The sequence below is a fragment of the Danio rerio genome, chromosome 2 (assembly GCF_049306965.1).
Source record: "Danio rerio strain Tuebingen ecotype United States chromosome 2, GRCz12tu, whole genome shotgun sequence".
NCBI lineage: Eukaryota > Metazoa > Chordata > Actinopteri > Cypriniformes > Danionidae > Danio > Danio rerio.
Window position 1 is genome coordinate 25,446,403 of NC_133177.1, and position 22,598 is coordinate 25,469,000.

At 34.4% G+C, this 22,598-nt stretch overlaps 1 protein-coding gene across 9 annotated transcripts in view; it reads right to left on the reverse strand.

The window, feature by feature from the left end:
* The window catches only part of fam110b (family with sequence similarity 110 member B), a 108,021-nt gene that overhangs the window by 11,585 nt on the left and 73,838 nt on the right, over nucleotides 1-22,598 (reverse strand). For all 9 annotated transcript variants that reach the window (XM_073920660.1, NM_001025174.1, XM_017358945.4 and 6 more), the window contains 1 exon segment: nucleotides 10,238-10,328. The gene's annotated coding sequence lies outside the window, so the exon portion shown is untranslated.

Here is a 22,598-nt window from a genome sequence, read left to right on the forward strand (position 1 = left end):
CCAATGCAATACGGCCCTAGACAAGGCGCAATACATTTTTCAGAATAGCGCAGGTGTCATTTTCATGTTTTGCGCCACATTGTTTAAATAGCAAATGTATTTGCACCCCTTTGTGAACTCATGGGTGTGCTGGTCTGAAAAGGCGGTGTGTTAAGGCGTATTGTTGTACCTAAAAATATCTTAAGTCAATGTCGCAGAATTTTTAATACTTAAAGTTAATATTAATTATGCATCAATGCAAGTCCAAAACGTGCATAAACATAGCTTAATTCACAATTAGGGATGAGCAATACACAAATATCTTTAAATATGAAAAGATTAAAGCATTATAATGTTAAAATATTACTATAATTTGTCTATATAAATATAAAAATAACTAGCTGCTCCCATACCTTCTTCATCTCGGGGGACTTTGAAGGAATCCAGCACTGTTGTAGTCCCTTTATTCATGGCAATTTGCATTTTATTTTTGGTAGTATTATTTATTTTATGCATATTTATATTTGTTTTAAAAAATTGTTTAGATTTGTCCTCCGGTTGGTTTTTGGAAACGTATGCATCACCATATGAGACATAAGAATAGGACGTGTGTTTGGAAATTATAACTGAATTTAGAAAGAGTTTTAAAACAAATCTTTGCACTTAAACAAAATTACGAAATAAGACTATATAAAGAATGTCTTCAATAGAGTGCGTCCCACACAATTTCTTTAATACAGGGTCGCAAGTAAGAGGCCAGCTTGTGCTCACGCCTTCGTTAACTGTTTTTTCTGCTAGTGAAGCGTTCAGTTCTTTCTCTTGCAAAGTCTACCATGTAATAGCAAAAGCACCATGTCACAAGGCAACTGAATCTTAAAGAGAATGGGAGATGAGTCTCTGATTGGTTTAAGTCACGTCATGCTCAAAAGACAATCATAACTCATTAAGAAAATAAGCACAACCCTTTTAGACTATATGCTGGCGCATTTTTTGCTTTTGCGCCATCTGCTTTAGACATCAAGCTTAGATCGATAAAATAGAGCCAAAGACTGCAGTCCTGCTTTGAATAAGACATTTTTATCTATGATTATTATCTATTATTATTATTATTATTATTATTACTATCACTAATATATAAACAAAGTATCTTCCTCAATATTAACTTGTTTTTTGAACTGGGGTATAAAATCTACAAAAAATTTACAATTGTGTTCATGTGCCAATATTAATATATATATTAACTTAATTTTATCATACTTTATCTCGAAATAAACTTTTTAAAAATGTTAGTTTCAGTTTGGTTATCCTGAAGTGAATGCTTACACTTGACTTGCAAAACAATGTCAGTTTGAACGACATAAACAACTTCTGAAATTATCATAGATGATAAACATCACACAAATTTTCTAAGACTTCTATAGCTTTGTAAGGTGTTTAAAGCCCTATTCCCACCAAACTAAAACCAGGTGCAAATATTCAGTCCTATATAAATGTTTTAATTTGAACTTACATCTGTTAAGGCCAACCCAAACGTTAGTATGTTATTACTGCAACTTTTTTAACGGAGAAGTGTTTTCATATACAGTTGAAGTCAGAATTATAACCCCCCTGAATTATTAGCCCCCCTGTTTATTTTTTTCCCCAATTTCTGTTTAACTGAGAGAAGATTTCTTCAACACATTTCTAAACGTAATAGTTTTAATAACTCATTTCTAATAACTGATTACTGATAACTTTGCCATAATAACAGTAAACAATATTTGACAAAATATTTTTCAAGACACTTCTATGCATCTTAAAGTGACATTTAAAGGCTTAACTAGGTTAATTACGTTAACTAGGCAGGTTAAGGTCATTAAGCAAGTTATTGTATACTATCAAAACAAAAAATAGCTTAAAGGGGTTAATAATTTTGACTTTAAAATGGTTTTTAAAAAAATTAAAACTGCTTTTATCCTAGGTCGAAATAAAACAAATAAGACTTTCTCTGGAAGAAAAAATATTATCAGACATACTGTAAAAATTTCCTTGCTCTGTTAAACAACATTTTTAAAAAAGAAAAAAAAGTTCAAAGGGGGGCTAATAATTCTGACTTTAACTGTATCTGAATAGACATATTACTTTTAATCTTGGTTAGCCTATAGACTACCATCCATGTTAAGTATAAAATAATAGTAAATGTAAAAGCAAGAGTCACTTTAGAGAACCAAAAAACAAAACAAAAATCCCAAAACTGAAGGACCAAAATGGAAAAAATGTCAATATTTGGAAAACCTCAAGTACCACAAAGCAGTGTCTGGCAACACAGCCTATTTACCGGCACCATCTGACATTTCCTCTGCCAAACCATCCAGACAGAAGACATATTTGTCTTCGACGGTTTAATTTTATTTGTGATACTAGCTCTAGAAGTCCCAGAGCCTTTTCAAGGATATTTGTGATCTCAATGCCGCTGCTGTAAATCAACGGTGCTCTGTGATAGAGGACAGTTTCTGAAAATAAAGCCTAAGGTAAATAGCGAAACTATTAAAAGACATCATTCTGACATCCAGACCAAACACAGGACGTGCTGTGCCTTTTGTCGAGGGCTACCTTGCAGGCACAGGTAGCATCGGTTCATCTTTTCTGAAGAGGTCTACAAAAGTACACAATTACAACTGCACACAACCAGGTTTGACCTTCTATGTGCTCATGCAAGACTGCAGGTGAGCTTTTGAAAGCACAAGCACGTTTGACTGTATTTTTTAGAGAGCAACTGTAGCTTTTAGCACATTTAAATGTGCTCCATTCCCTATGGGACACCCTGTAGAAATGACCTTTAAAACACTTTCAAAGGCCATGCTAACAGTGAAGCTTTTGACACTTGGTGAGTGCTTATTTTGGACCCTAGACCAGTTTTTTTATTAGAAGTATTAGCCTGATCTCACAAGGAAGCACAACAACTTTACAGAAAAGTGGGTAATTAATATGAATTCATACAATATATACAAAAACATTATTAAAACGAAGCCTCCATTCTCTAGACCGAAACCCAACTGTATTTGTATATTTAGTAAATGATACTAAAATGTAAGAATGAGATCACACAAATGTGAACTGCATGACAGTGTAAAAATATGCAATATTGTTGTTGAGTATTTTGATATTGCTTACGATATAACATTTTCTTTGAAAAAATGCTTCTTGTTATTAGCTATATCTTAAATCATTTATTTATTTAATTGTATTAAAATAAAATATTTTTCAGACCTAATTAATTCCAATTCAGACAAAAAAAAAATGTGTAGAGCTGCAAACATTAAGTCTTAAAAAAAAATGTTCTTCTCTTGTTTTGCCTCCTGCCATTAGTATTTATTTTCAGCTCTGGGTTCACCTTTGGTCAATAGCAAAACAGGGACTACTGGGGATTAAGATTGTAAGGCCCTGTCTAATCAAATTTACATAAACAACCAATGCATACAATAAATGTAATTCATCACATGTTGCATTTACTATTGTTGTGATAACGATAACTTTGCAATATATTGTGAAGCCCTAATACAAATATGAATTAGCCACTAAATTAAAAAGTTGATGCGAGATTGTGTTAGAAATACAGTAAATAGAAAATTCACTTAATAAAACTCTTACATGCTGGTAACTGGCTACCTTGTTGCCAATTCAGCAGCCAATTTAACACATCTATGATCACCTTAGTTATTTCTGTCAGACTGAAGAGGTTTGGTTTGTGCTATAAGCCCTCCTCCTCCCCAGCACCACCTGTCTAAATCTGCTATGCAGTTCAATTTGTTATGCAGCTGATGGTGGACATTATTGGTGGCCATTTCAGTAATTGCCAAATGAGGAAAAAAATTGTGGATCATGTTTATCAGAATTGTCCTGCTGTTTATGAGGGTTTATAATATTTTCTCTCTCTTTCTTCAGGTTTATTAGCAAAGTGATTAACTATACTTGCTCAACAGTCACAGCACCAGCAGTGTAGCAGAAAGATCCGCCTAAATTAAACTTAGAAACACATGTATGTCAATATAGATAATTAATAAATATGTTTACACTCTTTTCTGGGAGACCTCACAACTAAAAGACACAACATCATTATAATATCAAACGATTTTTCCACAAAATGCTATTTATTCCAGATGACAAAGCTGAATTTTCAGTAATCATTACTCTACAAAAATATTTCCTATTATTAATGACGAAAACATTTCCCAGTGCTGGGTTGAAACTGAATGGGCAGCCATCTACTGCATAAAACATATGCTAGAGTAATTGGCGGTTCAATCCGTTGTGACAAGCCCTGAAATCAGGGACTAAGCTGAATGATAGAGTGTGAGTCAGTAAGTAATGATTTAAACTGTTGCGCTGCTTAATATTTCTGTGATAAATATTAAAAACTAGTACAGGATTTAAGTGAATATTAATTTAAAACTAACTGCATAAAAAGGAACTACATAAACTCCAGTAAAAATAAATTAGGATTATAAACATCTTTAACATAATATAAAAATCTGAAAATGTACCACACCATAACTTTATATTATATTGTGCATTCAAAAGCAGGGGTATAAAAACAAGTGTAAATAAGGACATGGCTAGAAATGGTGCAGTCCTCAACCGATAAAAACAATGTTAATCTAGTTGCTGTAAATGGATGGAAGGAAACACCAGACAAAGGTTCTTCGAGTGCAAAGCCATGACCCAGATTATCCAGCACTAAAGCTCATGGGACAAATCTCATCACTTATGACCTTCCTCTAGCCTCATCATCACCTCAAAGCTTGGGGGCTCTGTTCGCGTACACAGTTGTGAATGAAGGAGCATGTACAGTGTTTGCAATTTTACCATACGCTAATTTTGAGGAGCCCACAGTAGAGTCATCCTCTAAAAAGTGCCCTCAACAAAGACTCTAAGCTCTCATGCTCTTAATTCTTTATCTGTCCCGGATGCGGGCGGAATAATCCCGTTAGTGCTACTCAAGAAGCAGCAAGAGGACAGGGTTGATAGAGAACTGAGGATGGCCAATGTTGGCTGCTGATGTTGACACTGCCAAATGGATCACTTTATTCTCCTTGTGATATTGTGTTACAGTGTGAAGGTTAATATTAGGCATATCAATTTAATTATAAGTATCAACTATGTTACAACAGCTAACTTGACACAACAAATCACCAAGTAACAGAGCATGCAGAATATTATCAGTGGGAAGTTCACAAAGCACATGCTTTTGAATTAATAAACAATTAAATTGATTTTAATGAGATACAAAAGACCAAAGGGTCTTTTTTAACTACTTTATCTTAACAGCTTTTAAAAAGATAAAGCTACTGTATATTGCCAGAGGTTTTGGGACATCTGCTTTAACATGCACATGGATTTAAATCACATCCTAATATTAATCCGTAGTGTTTAATATGGAGTTGCCCCACCCTTTAACGCTATAACAACTTCAACTTTTCTGGGAAGGCTTTCCACAAGGTTTTGGAGTGTATTTATTGGAATTTTAGACCATTCATCTAGAAGCTTATTTGTGAGGTCAGGCACTGATGTTAGATGAGACCTGGCTCATAATCTCTGCTTAAATTAATCCCAAACGTTTTCAGTTGGTTAAGGTCAGGACTTTGTGCAGGCCAATCAGTATCTTCATGGACCCTGCTTTGTACAATGGTGTGCAGTTATGAGGGAACATGAAGGGACAATCCTTAACCTGTTCCCAAAAAGAGCTGCTTAGCCATCGAAACCCATTCCACAAAGCTCTGTTATTGAGCTAATCTAAAGGCCACATGAAGTTTTAAGGTCTGTAGCTACCGACTCTACAGAAAGCTGTCAACTTCTAAGTCTGCATTGACCACGTTTTGTGACTTTACGTGACCTGCCACTTGGGCCCACCACAGATTTCATGAACAAACTTAAATTGTATGAATTGTACAAGTGGCAATTTATCATGGTAGCATAGTTGAATTTAATGCGTTCCTAATTGTGTTGTATGGTAAACGTTTGTAGATGCAGTATAGAAGTGTTTGCTTTTATATACCTGAGGCCATGAAAGTGTATATAGTGTATGTTCAACTGCATTTATACCAAAATAAACAATTCTGAACACAACGAAAACAAACAAACACAAAAAAAGATTTTTTTTTTTTTTTTTTTAAACATGAAGCAATGACCAAAAACATTAGTCAGGATTTCAAAAAGAAAAAGGGGGCCAAAGTCATAACTCTGATTTTGTACAGAAACAAAACATGGCACAAAAACAAATCAAAGACAGGCAATAAATCTAGAGTTTTGTATGAAAATTAAACAGAACAAAAAAATGAAACACTAAATTAAAAACTAATGGTCAAAGACATCAGTCTGCATTGGGACTGAAACAAAACACGAAACAAAACGAAACAAAACAAAATTGTTTATCTGTATTTTGGTATTGGTAATTCACAAAATTCACATTATAGCTACATAGACTCTTGTTTGTCCCACTTGAATATCAGTAATATGTATCTGGCTAACCCCATAGCGACTGTGCCTGTTCCTCGTTTTATTAGATCAAGAAATAAATGTACTGTGTGCTCCAGAAATAATGTCAAACTGGTCATGGTGGAGGAGTTGCATCAATCTTTAGTAATTTTCTTAATGTTAATCAGAGAAACGAACTTATGTTTAACTCCTTTGAAGTATTAGCGCTTAAGCTTCCAGATATTATGCAAAAACCTATACTATCTCTTGCTTTAATCACCATATATAGACCCCCAGGACCCTATGTCAATTTTTTAAAAGAGTTTTCAGATTTTATTTCTGACTTACTAGTCGAAACTGATAAATAAATAATTGTAGGAGGCTTTAACATCCACAAAGATGACGCTAACGATACATTAGGGCTCGTGTTTATGGATTTACTACACTCGCTTGGGATAAAGCAAAATGTTGTTGGTCCAACCCACAGCTTAAAGCATACATTAGATCTGATTCTGTCTCATGGCATTGAGGTCATTGATGTAGACATTATACCACAAAGTGATGGGATTACAGACCACAACCTCTTACTATATAAGCTGTGTTTACCTGAAATTAGCAGACCCGCTCCGAGATTTCGCCCTAGTAGAACTATTGTTCCGTCCACCAAAGATGGCTTTATAAATAACCTACCTGATCTTCCTCTATTTCGAAATGCACCCGCAAACGCAAATGATCTTGATGTAGTAACCAGCAGTATGAATGCCATCTTTACTAGCACACTAAATACTGTGGCACCCATCAAACTAAAAAAGGCTAGAGAGAATAAAACTACACCATGGTATAATAGTCATACTCGCGCTCTCAAAACAGCAACCCGTGCCCTGGAACGTAAATGGAAAAATTTAGAGATTTAGAGATCTTTAGAATTGCGTACAAAGACAGTATGTCCAGCTATAGGAGGGCACTAAAATCTGCCAGGGCTGAGCACCTCTGCAAACTAATAGGAAATGATCATAACAATCCTAGATTTTTATTTAAAACCATTTCTAAATTAACAAATAATTGGTCATCTTTGAAACAAAATGTTCCACCGTAAATTAGTAGCGATGACTTCATGATTTTTTTCAGTAATAAAACAGAAGGCTTTAGACAGAAAATAGGAGATGCTAAACTTTCTGCACCGCCTTATACTCCAGATCCTGTAAACATATCGCTGAATCATAATAACCTACAGTGCTTCAAAATCATAGAACAGGAAGAGCTAGATAAAATTATAAATAGCTCTAAACTAGCTCATGTATGTTGGATTCAATTCCAACAAAATTACTGAAAAAATTCCAACCTGCTATAGGAGAACCTCTTCTCAACGTTATCAACTGTTCTTTATCTTTAGGCCATGCTCCAAATTCTTACAAGCAGACTGCAACTAGACCCCAGCAACTTAGCCAATTATAGGCCTATTTCAAATCTTCCATTTATGTCTAAAATACTAGAAAAAGTAGTTTTTGAAGTGTTTCAGCCAGGTTTTAGGGCTCATTACAGTACAGAAACCGCATTAGTGAAAATAACCAATGATTTACTCTTAGCTGCTGACCAAGGGTGCATCTCGCTATTAGTTTTACTCGATCTTAGTGTGGCATTTGACACCATTGACCACTTATAAATCGCTTAAAGTCTGCAGGTGTCCAGGGACAAGCTCTACAATGATTTAAGTCATCCTTCATTAAACGTTACGCAGTAAAGTATGGGGTGCCTTAAGGATCAGTTTTAGGCCCTCTGCTGTTTACAATCTACATGCTACCCCTGGGAGACATTATTAGAAGACATGGGATCAGCTTTCACTGCTATGCAGATGATACTCAATTACATATTTCAACTGAACCTGATGAGATGTCTGAACTGTCTAAGCTAACTGAGTGTATTAGAGATGTTAAAGACTGGATGACCAACAATTTTCTTCTCTTGAACTCAGAAAAAACAGACTTATTACTTATTGGGCCTAAATTCTGTGCACAGAATACTATAAAAGATCTGGGTGTCATATTAGACAGCAACTTAACTTTTGAAAATCATATATCGCATGTAACCAAAACTGCCTTCTTTCATCTGAGAAATATCCCTAAATTACGAAGTATGCTATCCATCTCAGATGCAGAAAAGCTAGTCAAAGCTTTTATGACTTCTAGGCTGGATTACTATAACACACTGTTTGCTGGCTGCCCAGCCTCTCTATTAACAAACTTCAATTAGTACAAAATGCAGCTGCCAGAGTTCTTACCAGGTCTAGAAAATATGATCATATCACCCCAATTTTATTCTCCTTACACTGGCTGCCTGTTAAATTTCGTAATAAATTTAAAATATTGCTTCTTACCTATAAAGCTTTAAATAATCTAGCTCCTGTTTATCTAACCAACCTTCTGTTTGCTACAATCCAACTCGCTCTTTAAATTCTCAAGAGTTAGGGCTTCTGGTAGTACCTAGAATAGCAAAGTCGAGTAAAGGAGGTCGAGCGTTCTCATTTATGGCTCCTAAACTCTGAAATAGCCTTCCTGATAATGTCCGAGAGACAGACGAGTCTTCGCTGAGGCCCAGCTTCCAGCCTCCACCACTGAGACTACAGTTCTGCACAAGACGTTTGGCCAACGGAGAAATTACAATGGTGGTGCCCAACTGAGTCTGGTTTCTCTCAAGGTTTTTTTTCTTCACTTTTGCCAATTTGTAAAGTTTTTTTCCCTCTCCTCTGTCGCCACTAGCTTGCATGGTTTGGGATTGGTAGAGCTACGCATCAATTGATTTGCTCTCCAGTGTATAGTACCCTCAGTAGTGATTATTAAACCACACTGAACTGAACTGAACTTAAACACTACTAAAACTGAACTACAATGTTCCAATTTACTATGATCTTTTATGTGAAGCTGCTTTGACACAATCTACATTGTAAAAGCGCTATACAAATAAAGGTGAATTGAATTAAATTGAATTTTGATGATGATTTATTGTGAATTTATTTTAAATGTTAGACTCCAGAAAGAGTAGTGGCCACTATGTTTGTAGTGGTTAATGGTAATCTAAATAAAAAATATGGAGAAAAAAAAGCAAAATAAAACAAAACATGAAGCAATGACCAAAACCACTGGACTTTATTTTGAATAGAAATTGAATAAACTAAATATAAAGCAGTAGCCAAAGCTTTCAGTCTTCAGTTTGTATGCAGAGATAGTATTGGGAGTTTTTTGTAATGCAAAAACACCTTCAATATGAAGTCTATCTATAATAAAAATCATCATCTCGGGTTTTACTCAAACAAAAAAAAACGGTCACACCAAAGATGGCTTGACTTGAGCATGCAATATCTCATTTCCTTTTTCATCAGATGTGTTACCTAACGAACAAAAAAAGGCACCTCGAATATCATACAAATACATTTTTTCATCTTGTTAGTGAACACCTAGACTGTACCCAGATGACTGTACTGCGATCTGCACTTCTGAAGGGTTGCGAATGATCAAAGGGAAAGTGTCGGCTGCTACAACCCACAAGCTTAAGAGGAAATGACATGGGGAAAACTCGTCCCGTACTAAAAGCTGTTCCCTCAGGTAACTCTTGTTTTTCAGTGAAGGAACATCTGCTAACGTACACATCAACAAACGCAGCACACTAAAAGGACCTGGGAACGCAAACAGCCTCTCTGCCTTCAGCACTGCGGATGTCCTAATGAAATGTTTGTTGGTATATTGACGGTAGTTTGGATAGTGTTGTTCTTTACATCTGGTACTGGATGGAAAAGCGTTTAGTAACCAACCTGTTTGTGGTTCAGGTTTTGACAGGCTCTGAGCTGCTGTCCGAGCTGCCCTTGTCCTCCAGCTGCTGCAGGTTATCAGTAGGGGTGACACCTGGATGAGAGAAAACAGAAAACTCGTCAGCGCATTTTAATTAATTTTTTTTTTTTGCAAAAGCACAGGCAACCAGAATATTAGGCCCAATTCCAACTCTACCTCTTAACCCTTCCCCCTCGTTTTGCAAGTTCATGTGAAGGGGTAGGGGTGTCCCAATTCCCTTTATCTTAAAGGTGTAGGACTACAGGGAAGGGCTAGATAGCCCTTGAAACTGAGATTTTTCAAGACCACACTCGAATAAACCATGAACAATGGCAACATAGCTGCAAGTGGAAGTGAAAAGATTTTTGTCATTATTAAGAATTTTTACAACAAACAAGCATCTTTTAATACATTCCTAATGGCATTCATGTTCACTGTTTAAAAATAAAAAGTAAAAAAAAGCTAATTTTGGCTATCTTTAATCTATAATAACTCCTGTAAATTATAGTAGTCCTACAACATACGTTCACATCTGACACTCGAACATCCTGTCAGAAATGTCTAGAGGCTGAATATGACCTTTATACAGTGTCTCGTATAATGCTAATGTTGTGTTTGTGTGTTTATATTGATGAATATGGCCAATGTGTAAATGCTTATTGCCGCATTATATCGTTACAATAAAAAAACATTGTTGCCTTCAGTAATTTCCTGAAGATAATTACAGAAAAAAATAACGCAACTGGAATAACTACAGCAGTAGCGATTGTTGATTTCACATGAAGCAAGAGATCGTGATGACATGTGCAGGTGTTGCAGTGGTGTCCCGTGTCTTAGGAGTAAATTTTGAAGCCCTTCCCCTTCACACTGTTTCAAAGGCCAAAGAGAAGGGGAAGGGGTAGGGGTACAAAAATAGAACTGAGATTGATCCTTAGAAGTTCATCCAAATAATTGTTATAGGAACAAACACAAGTTTGTTTATTTGTTTGTTTTTGTAACATTTACACCTAAACTAAAAGAAAAAAGTGTTTTTGACTGTACTGATTTGCACTTCTAAGTGGATAGGATTGATCAAAAGGTATACATTAGGAATTAGGTGTTTTGGTTTTCTAATATAATTATAAGTTTTATTTATTTCAATTTATTTATTTTTTATTTTGGGGCAAAAAAATTAAATACAGATTTTTACAACAATTATCAAATTCAATATAATGAAATAGATTTTTTTTACACTTAACTAGTAAAACGTTTTTAATACAAACCTATGCAAATATAAAAAGAAAAAAATGCTTAATGAATAAAATGTCCTAAAATGTCTTTAAGTAAATAACATTACTTTTATATTGTTTATCGTTTCAATTAAAGCAATACATGACTACATACATAACTACAAATTTAGCTTCCAGTGGCAGAATATTTGAGGTTATATATTATTATATATTAAGACCAACCAGTTGCCCATTCTTTTACATAAAGTTTAATATGCTATGAAAAATATATACCGTAAAATTGACAGAAAATAAAACTACATATTTAATATTCTCTATGTTCTCCTAAAGGTACCAAAAAGGTGATGTTAAAGGTCCCATGAAATAAAAATTAAGTTTTTTAGATGTTAGTATCAGTATTTTTAGTTTTCTATAAGATATCTAACAGCTCGTGTGCTCCATAACCATGAAAAAATTAGCATTTAGAAGATATAAAACTGATATAAACATGTAAAGCTTGCAGTTCATCAATTCCGCCCAAAATGGATCAACGGTTTTATTTACATCACCTCACACTACAGTTTCTCATCCAATCATAGACAATCAAATGCTCTCTAGTATCTGACATGCCCCGCCCCATTCAAGACACTTCACATTTGCATTTCATTTGATACGCTTGAGCTCTCACTGGCACAGCTGAGATTAAACAAAACATTATTGGCTGTTTAGTAAAAAGGGGAGGTGTTACACGATATCCCTCCCTGTCTTTGTGTTTCAATAGAGATTACGTCAAACATTCAATAAGAATGCACATCAAAGAACTTCACAGGACCGTTAAAATAATAATGTCAGAAAAAGGACCAACACTATATTTTTTAACCTCTTCCATGGAAAGTTAATGGCATACATTTTTCAAAAAATGAGAGCTTGCACGGGTTTAAAAGTATTCTAAAGCTAGTCATGTTTAGCAGCACAGCCTAGATGTCTAATCAGGAGATGGCTGAAATACGCTGAAGTGTGACTGTGTGGACACTTGCAGTGAGCCTCATAAATACAGAGGGTGAATGATGAGTGTTTGTGTGTTCTTTCAGTGTTAATGAATCATCACGCCACTACAGAAAGCAGCAGATGTTGGAGCTTCGTATCCTCTCGGCGCCACAGTTTGTCATTTTATGGGGATCTTCCTCTGGACATCCAAGTAATGAGAAAAGAGAAACTGGCAGCTCAGGGCTGAGCACAATAATGAAGCAGTAACCACTTCAAGCCTTCACAAACATTCAGGACAGGAAAACTCAGACTAACTTATTCAATCATTCATTTGTTTTCCTTAGCTTAGTCTCTATTTCAGAGGTAGCCACAGGGGAATGAACCACCAATTACTCCAGCATATGTTTTACGCAGCGAATGCCCATCCAGCCACAACCCAGTACTGGAAAACACCCATACACTCTCACATTCACACACATACACTACGAAAAATTTAATTCAATTCACCCATATGTCTTTGGAATGTGGAGGAAACCGGAGCACCCAAAAAAAAACTGTGCAAACATGGGGAGAACATGCAAACTCCACACAGAAATGCCAACTACTGGCCCAGTCGGGACTTTTACCAGCGACCTTCTTGCAGTGAAACACCAGTACAAACTGAGCCACCATGCCACTTAACTTAGTATCAATACGTCAGCCTTAAAGAGGGTAGTTCACCCAAAACTGGATACTCTGTCATCATTTACTCACTCTTCACCTAAAAAGAAAAATATATATTTTTTAAAATCTTGTAACCATTGACTTCCACAGTATTTGTTTTTCCTACTGTAAGTCAATGGTTGGTTCACTTTTGTTCAAAATAGCTTCTTTTGTGTTCATCAGAAAAAAAGAAACTCTTAAAGGTTTGAAACCACTTGAGGGTGAGTAAATAGTTATATGTTTACATTTTTGAGTCAACTATCCCTTTACAGTTGCCTGTAGTCAGCTCCCAAACAGTGGCAAAAATAAAATTTAGAAGATATCAGGTCTATTGACTTTATTCTAAAATGCGGAAGTGTGCCTGTTTTCGCGATTCGTGTTTTAGAATCTCTGATTCAGTCGCCTATGGGAGAAATGACTCGGAATAATAAATGGCAGAAGACAGATAAACTACTAGCTCTACAAACTAATGTTAGCATTACAATACAGACCAAGTAGAGTAATATAATAAGGAAATATTAGTTTGCAACATCAAGCAGCGTAACGAGCAATTTTTAGGGTCTAAAAATAAATGGAAGTGAATGAGACCTGAAGTTTCGAGCTAAAAAGATTCAAATGGCTGCACTTGCTCATCTGCAAAGAATAAGGTGAATAAAGCCAAGCAATTTGTCAGATCTTCTGACCACTTAAATGCTCTTTAGTATTTGAAGTATACCACCTACTACTAGACGCGGCTAATAATAGATCATATTGTATGTGCGAGTTGGCACCTACCACAAAACATTCTACACTGAATGGTGTATTTTAAAACAGAGAAAGAATCAATGAGCCCCATCATACACTGGGCGCAAGAAGGTGCAAGACGTGTTTGATGTGATTTGTTGCTATTTTCAAACCAGCACAACCCTAATTTTCATGTTTTGCACCAGGTTGTTTAAATAGCAAATCCATTTGCGCCACTTTGTGGACTCATGGGTGTGCCGGTCTAAAATAGAGGTATTATTTTCTATATAAATATAAAAACCACTACCACCATGCCGTCTTCACCTCTGGGCTTTTTTCATTTTATTCATCACAATTTGCATTTATATAATGCTATTATTAGTTGTAGTAGTATTTATTATATGCATATTTATATTTGTTTTAATAAAAACTAGTTTAGATTTGTCCACCTGTTGGGTTTTGAAGACGTATGCGTCACTATATGGGACATAAGAATAGGACGTGTGTTTGATTTGTTATTATTGGTCATTTATTCGTTTGCTGGAATTTAGAACTGAATTTAGAAATAGTTTTGAAACAGATCTTTGAGCTTAACAAACAAAATTAAATATGTAGGCTAATGAATGTCTTCAGTGGAGTGCTTAAAACATAATTTTCTTATCCACAAAAGTGAGTAAAGATTAAAAGTAAAGAGAAACAGAAAGTAAAGAGGCCGAATGGTGGATGCTCATTCTTTATCCTTGTGCTTCAGATGGCCTTTTTAACTGTTTTCTCACCAGTGAAGTGTTTTAAGTTTTTCCACTTTCAAAGTCTACCATGTAAATAGCGAATGCGCCATGGTGCGACGCACTTGATTCTTAAAGGGAATGGGAGATGAGATTCTGATTGGTTTAATGCATGTTATGCTCCAAACACACTCAGAGAATAAGCACAACCCTGTTAAACCATGTGCTAGGGCGCAGACAGTATTTTTTTGTCCTTAAAATAGCAAAAGTGGATTCAGACACACCCTTAATGCTTTTGGCCATCTCCTTTAGACTTTGCACCTAGATTGTTAAAATAAAACCCAAAGTGTTTCAGTGTTTGTGCTTTAGCATAGCAAGCTAACTGGCATAGCTGAAATTTAAACACAATGCCATTAAGAGAAGGTATTTGATATGCCCAGTCCTGTCTTCACGTGTCAGTGGAAATTACATCACATAATCACACAAAGATAGTTTCTGTTGGCACAAAAAAAAAGAACAATTTTATTAAGAAGAATATTTTGTATGATGTTGGAAACTGGTAACCATCGACTTTATCTTACAATTTTTAACATTCTTCAAAATATCTTCTTTTTTGTTGAACAGTAAACAGAAAGACATAAGCTATGTTTCCATCCAAAGGTGTGATTTAAATTTATGTGCAAAGCAGGTATATCACATAAAAGACATGCGAAGAGATCAAAATCGTGACTTCCTGATTAACTGGTGTCAAATATCAACAGTAAAAACAAAATTTGCTACGGTTGAGTCAATCTTTACTTTATTTAATGAATAATTAACAATTAAGAAGACAACATGCAATGAACGCGTGGTGAAAACGTTGAAGGCATGAGACGCGAATTAGGTAATAATAATATAACACTAATACTGAATTGGTTAAGGCATTTTAAAATGACCAAAACAGCATTTCAGATGTTTTACAGTGTGCTCAGCCTGCTGGTTTGTCCATTCATACACATTTTTATCATCACATGATCTCTTATAACAGATGTTTGCATCGTAGTTGATGCGTATCTTATCAAATAAAAAGCATTTTCAAAATTTATGCGCATCTTGTCGTTTTTATCAATCGTTTTTTTATGCACATATCTAAAATGCGCATAAAAATCGGTGGATGGAAACATAGCTATAGTTGTTTGGAACAACTTGAGGGCGAGTAAAAAGTGAGTAAATTTTCTTTTTAGAGTGAACTATCCCTTTAATGTTCCATTTTGTTGACCTTTTTCCTGCTTTAGATAAATGTTAACACACAGATTTATTTAATTTTTTTAAATATTCATCATTCCTCCCTGTAATGCCGAAAGCAGGGCACAGTTCACATGATTGATGATAGGAAGGTGCTGATTCCTCCTCATTGTACACACGTTAAGAGTGAAGAATATATGACTCAGAGAATCACGTCCATCAACAGAATGCAAAGCACTGGAGAAGCATATAGAATGAATTAAGAGAATCACCTTAGTCTATATTTCATAGTTGTGTGAGGCGGAGGTCGAGATTCCTGACAGGAGTGGATGTCTTTCACGGCGTGAGAGGAGATGCAGCTGGTTTTGATATAAAGGGAATTCCTCAGAATTCCTCATAACCTAACAGATGTTTAGTAGTATGATCAGTAAGTAAGGTCACTATGATCCTCATGTCTGATATAGGAAGGAACAAATCAGGAGTTCCTACTTAGAATAAATAATTAATTATTTACTCACTCCCTCACTTTCTTTTGGCTTTTTCCCTTCATCATGTGTAGATAATTGTTTAGATAATAATCTTGATTAGCATTACTTTATAAATATTAATATTATTGAATAAATATTAATTAATTTTTAAAAAATAAAAAAGTAACATTAATAAAATGTTGTCAAATAAAACAAACAAATACACAATTATACAAAAATATATATTGTTTTTATATTATATTATATTGTTACATAACTTACATTACATTATTTATTATATTACACCATAATAATATAATATAATATAATATAATATAATATAATATAATATAATATAATATAATATAATGTCAGCATTTTAATAATATTGCTGATATTGGAATAAATAATATTTAAAAAAAAATCCTAATCCAATAAAAAAAATTATAGAAAAATAAACAATTCCTCAAATACATTGTAATTATATGAATAATAATCTTAAATACTATTTAAGTAAAATATTAAGATGGTTAGATAGTTATACAAGTTGATAAACTATTTAAATAATATCAAAAAAATAATCAAATTTACACTTGTATAAATACATTTAATAAATTCAAATAGTTATAACTAACTTAATTTAATCGATGGAGTCTCTAAAATGCTCTAAAATTAAAACGTCTCTTTGATACACATCACAACTCAAACAATTATGTAAATCAAGCTGATAATATCAATGAAAAATAAAGAAGTGCTTTATTTCAGCTGGGAAAACCACTGCATTTGACCTCGTTTATGCAGTAATGTAGGTTTTTAAGTCCTGCATTCCAGGGTCAGAGGTGACCATGTTTGAGCAAAAGATAAATCCCGTGGGCCCAGAGCCCAGAGACAGAACCAAGAGGCGACTTTCACAGCTTCATTTATCTGCGAGCAAACACCAAAGCCTGCATTATCATTCCAGACGAGCCCCGAACCATGAATCACACACAACAGCAGGTTCCCAAAACTACAGTCAACTGTGTCCACTTCACTTACTCCTAGTGTTGTCACAATACTGAAATTAATCCTTTAGACTGTAATTTACGATAATTCAAGATAGACTGAAAAAAAAAATTATTCATTAGATTTACTAATATTTTATGGTAAGTGTTGTAAGCAATTTATATGGGCTAAATTTAAATAAACAAAATATATTTAGTAATGTTCAACTTAATTTGTTTGTTTAAATTCAGCCCATATAAATTGTTTGCAACCACTCACCTTAAAATTGATTAAATCCAATGAATAATTTTTTTTTCAGTGTAATGTTCAATAAAGATTTTTTTTAATGCTAATCTGGTCAAATTTTTGCTCTACCTGGCAAAAATGTCACTGGGGCAGCTAAAAGACTGTGTAAGTTAAATATAAAATTGTAAAATACAACAAATATCTGTTGCTTTTTTAGTTGTGAGAGCATTATGCCATGTGACTTTCTAATCAATTTCACAACACTAATACTTGAGAAGAAACTACTAGTCTATATTAAAAAGTTATAGAAGTAAGTAATATAAAATAAGCAGATATAAGCAAATTCCAAATTCCAACCAAAAGCAGAAGTAAATAACATATGGATCAACAGTACAAATATATAGAAGAAAACAGTGATTTACGGCCTTCATAGTTTTGTCTTTAGTAACTGATTCACACTAATGACTTCTTTACTTTTACTTTAGACCTAACTGGCTGGGTATTGTGATTTAAAGACAATTTTTTTGATGAAATATGACAAATATATTCAATTATCAAACACTAGTCAACATTTGAAATAGATAAAAACCTTTAATGCCCTTTTTTCTCTTATAAAAAGTGCCCTTTAAAAATGAACTAAAGTGTCCCCTGGTCTTCAGTTTGCGCCCGTCAACCAGTCCGTAAAACATTAGGTCCTCAATAGGCCAATAAAACAATAGTTTTTTTTTTATTATTTGATATAATTCTGATTGATTGAATATATCGTTTCAGCATCGATATAGCAATGTGTTCATCCGCAATAGTCATGACATTGCAATAAGCATGGGACGATAACCATTTTCAAGGTATACTGCGGTTGGAAAAGTCAAGGTTTTAAAACCGCCTAAATTTTCTGCAATACCGTTCCTAGGGTATGTGTACAATTTGTTATTTAAATTTTTTTCGTTTGTTTTTTAGGACAGCTGTATCTCTAGCAGAAAAGATCACCAAAGGTGCCTTTTAAATTGTAAAAAAAAAAAAATCTGTGCTTTTAAAACAAATAAAAACAGCAGAAGTCAATCATTCATTTAGCCTGACATGTTTACTGCTCCAAAATATTTTAAATGTTTCTCAAAATAAAATATATTGTGTTCTATGGGGAAAAAGTTGTTGTTTTTACCTAGACATTTAAAAATAATCTTTTTAGAGCAGTAATCACAATATCACGAAACAGTAAAACCGTGATATTTTTATCCAAGGTTATCAAACTGTCAGAATCTACCGGCCCATGCCTACATTGCAGTGAAATTGTATTTTTTGCATTTACATATAAAAACAATAAAGCATGCTGTTTATTTTACTTTTATCTTTGTTTTATTGTTCATGATTGTAGTTTGTTTATTACATTTTATGCATGATTCACTACCCTACAGAATTATCTCAATCAACCTAAATTAATACATTCGGTAACATTTTAAGGACCAATTCTTATTATTACCTAGTAGCTATAGGATATTGATATATCTATGATCTTATTCTACATCCCTTATCCTGACCTACCCAATACCAAAATACTAACAACAATAACTATTAATAAGGAACTAATTAGGGATTTATTGAAGCAAAAATTATAATGGTTTGCTAGTAGCAGAAATTGAACTTTAAAATGAAGTCATTAAAATTCTTTCCAAATAGTGCTATTCAATTTGTAAAGATACAGTATATCGCAATATATAATCGCAGAAAAACTAAATATCGCAATTTCAGATTTTTCCAACATCGTGCAGCCCTAAATTAAAGTGGATGAAATGTTGTGCAAAGCAAGAACAACGATCTAAGAAACAATCATACAAAGATCTCTAAAACTAGACAATCTACATCAAACAACCGCTCAGAACGTCATTTTACTCCTGAATGCATCAGCCATTTAAGCTAAGCCAGTCTCTTTCATGCACACACACACATTCAGAAACTCTTCACCTTGGATGCTGTTTGCCTTTGATGAAACTCTCATCATGCCATCAGACACCAGCAGCAGCAGCAGAATCAGTGTCTCGCAGAGCTTTAGTTTTAATGAGCAAACAAGCTACAGCAGGAAGAGGCTTTACATCAGAGCTTTCTCTTAATAATGCAGATTTCTCTTTGAATACCAAGTGGAAAAACAATCAGGTTTACTACAGCAAACTAAAACAGTAACATCCACAGAGGAATATGAGGGAAAACACTTTTACAATAACTGCTTTTAATATTAATAACAAATTATATGGGAAGTCAATAAATCCTTTTAATTCCAGATCGATCGGTAGCTAAATAAATGTAAAATGAAATCTAAAATTGCATTAACTACTCTTAGCATATTTCTTGCTGCATACGGTCTTCCGCATATAAAAATACCATAGATATATAGATATCGCATACGGACCTTGAGTATGCATCAATAGTGCCGCCACATTTGAACAGTGCTCCCAGGAAAATTTCATTCAGCTGCACTAGACAGGACTAAAGCCAAACTGAAAATGCTAGACTTTAACGCTGTGTACAGGTGTAGTAATGAGCAAACAAAGAAAACAAAACAAAGGCATAGGTAAATTCAGAGGTAAGATTTTACTATTTTAAGTTCTTGTATGTTACAAACTTTTGGCGATAATACAGTCACTTACTGCATTGACCATAAAGCAAATTAGCACCAAATTGCGCTAAATACTAGGCTTATGCAAGTTTTGTTGAATAAAATCGGCAAACAATGTAAATAAAATATGACAACAAGACGCTGCGGTGCCAGAAACTTCTATTATTGTTGGCTAAGTGAAGTAATGGCTAGTTTTTGAAGTAACTTATAAAGGTGCCTGTTAACTAGGACCAAAAAGAATCTGCGCAAATTTGTTGCTATTTCTGCAGAGAATTTTGTTAAAAATCTGCGGATTTATGCAGAATTGTTTTGGGAGTATCATAACTAAAGAATTTATATATGAAGTAAAAATAATACCATTTTAAACTTTCATTTAATGTTAACAGTGCAAATCCAATTAGATCCATTTTATTTGGTAAACAAAGCGAGTCTCTTATATAATATCTCTACTAAAAGACAGAAAATATTACTTTAAAAACTGTTTTGTGAATAAATAATATAAACATTTTCATGTTAGTCAATATATAAAATGAAATTAATTTAAAAACAGAATAAATATAAATGTACACATTTTTTCAAGTAAATAAACAATCAATGATGGGCTAAAAATGTGCAGAAATCTGCGGAAATCTGTGGAATTCTGTGCACGCAGATTCTGTGTGGGCCTACTGATAACAAAACATTGCCTGAGCCTATGTGCATACTGTCCACCCTAAATTATTGAATATTACCACTGTTATACACCAATTAGATCAGATAGGTGAATGTGCACATTAAGATGCATAAATATCGATGGTTTACACAAGTCGATCATGACTGAGATTTATTCGCATATTTCAGGACACGGATTAGATCAAATTTAACAGAGAGAGAGGATAATACATTTTCATGCACACAAACACATGCTCTTTGTTAGCAGTGCCCGTGCGGTCACTTATTTATTGATGTAGAAGTGATATACAATTAAAAAAAATATTTGTATACTAACCACCGGGAAAACTCACGATCGTAGATATATAAATCCATGGCTTTGGATGACCAGTGCTTCACTACACCTTGGCCCCACATTCATTTCAAAGGAGCGCTACCCTGTACTAAAATGGCAGCTCTATTGACGTATTCCTTCCAATAGACAACAACAGGGTATGTCACATCTAAGTGTAAATAACTGTGTAAAACTACCATGATAATAAAAAATACAAACAAAAATAACAGAATCATTATTCTGCTATAAAGGCCAAATACTATTCCTGCTGTCCAGATCAGAACAGATCTGCAACCCAATTTTAGTTTGAAAAACACTGATAAAAAAGTTGAACATCAGACAGGTTCTTTTGGTAAACACGCAGCAAAAAAACTGACAACAATGAAAAAAACAGCAGTTAAAAAAGGTTTACTGCATCGTGGATGGGTTTTCACGAGCTCTGTGATGCACTTTGGTAGTGGCATATTTCAATTACGGCTGGAATGTGTTCACCATGCTAGTAATTCATTCAGAGGATTAATAAAGCAGGTTGAAATGTGGTGTGTTGAGAAATTAACACAATCTAGAATATTTGTGCAGTTTGTGTCTTACAGTAAATCTCAGTCTTAAATCTCTCAAACCTTTGTTTTTATCTGCATTAAGGTTTATTCTGCACTTCGATTAAGTCGTTTCATGTTTGTTATGGCAGCATTTTATAAAATAAGGGTTGTATAAAGGATCTCTTAAGCACATAGGTCTTAAACTCAATTCGTGGGCCGCAGCTCTGCACAGTTTTGCTCCAACCCTATTCAAACAGACCCAATCTAACTAATCAAGGTGTTTAAGGGTAGTGTTGACCACCTTGATGAGTTGGATCAGGTGTATTTGATTAGGGTTGGAGCAAAACTATGCAGAGCTGCGGCCCTCCAGGAACTGAGGTTGAGACCTATGATTAGTGTGACTTTGACAGACTGAACAGAGAAATTTACGCTAAAGAAAGCCATGTGATAAAGAAGACGGAGCCTCAAAAACACTCCCACCTATTACATCATCATCATAAAGGTGTATAAAGAGAGCTAGGGTTTTGGTCTGAATGGACCTGAACGACCACACAGAATCAGAAGCTCCACCTTCCAGAGGCCGATTGTGGCTTCACCAAAGAAAACAAAAAAGTCCAGCCGATGTTAGACTGAAAACATAAGAGCAACCACTTCAACAATTCATGTGTTTCTCTTGTGATGTCTGAAGAGTTTGATGTTACGTTCCCACTTAAATCTAGATGCAAAACACAGCGATAACGAACAAATGAAGGGAGAGGGGAGACGACATGTCTTACTTGAGCTGCTTCAGTCCCAGATACCAGGGGCTTCTGACTTCTAGTTGTTTCGTGTTTATAATGTGAACTAAGTTGCTTGTATGAGTAAGTTGTGGGCTGTCTTTTATTTTAAAACCTTTTTCTCCTGTTTTGGTGGGTAGGCAGGGAGAAAGAGAAGTAATATGTATTTTCTTT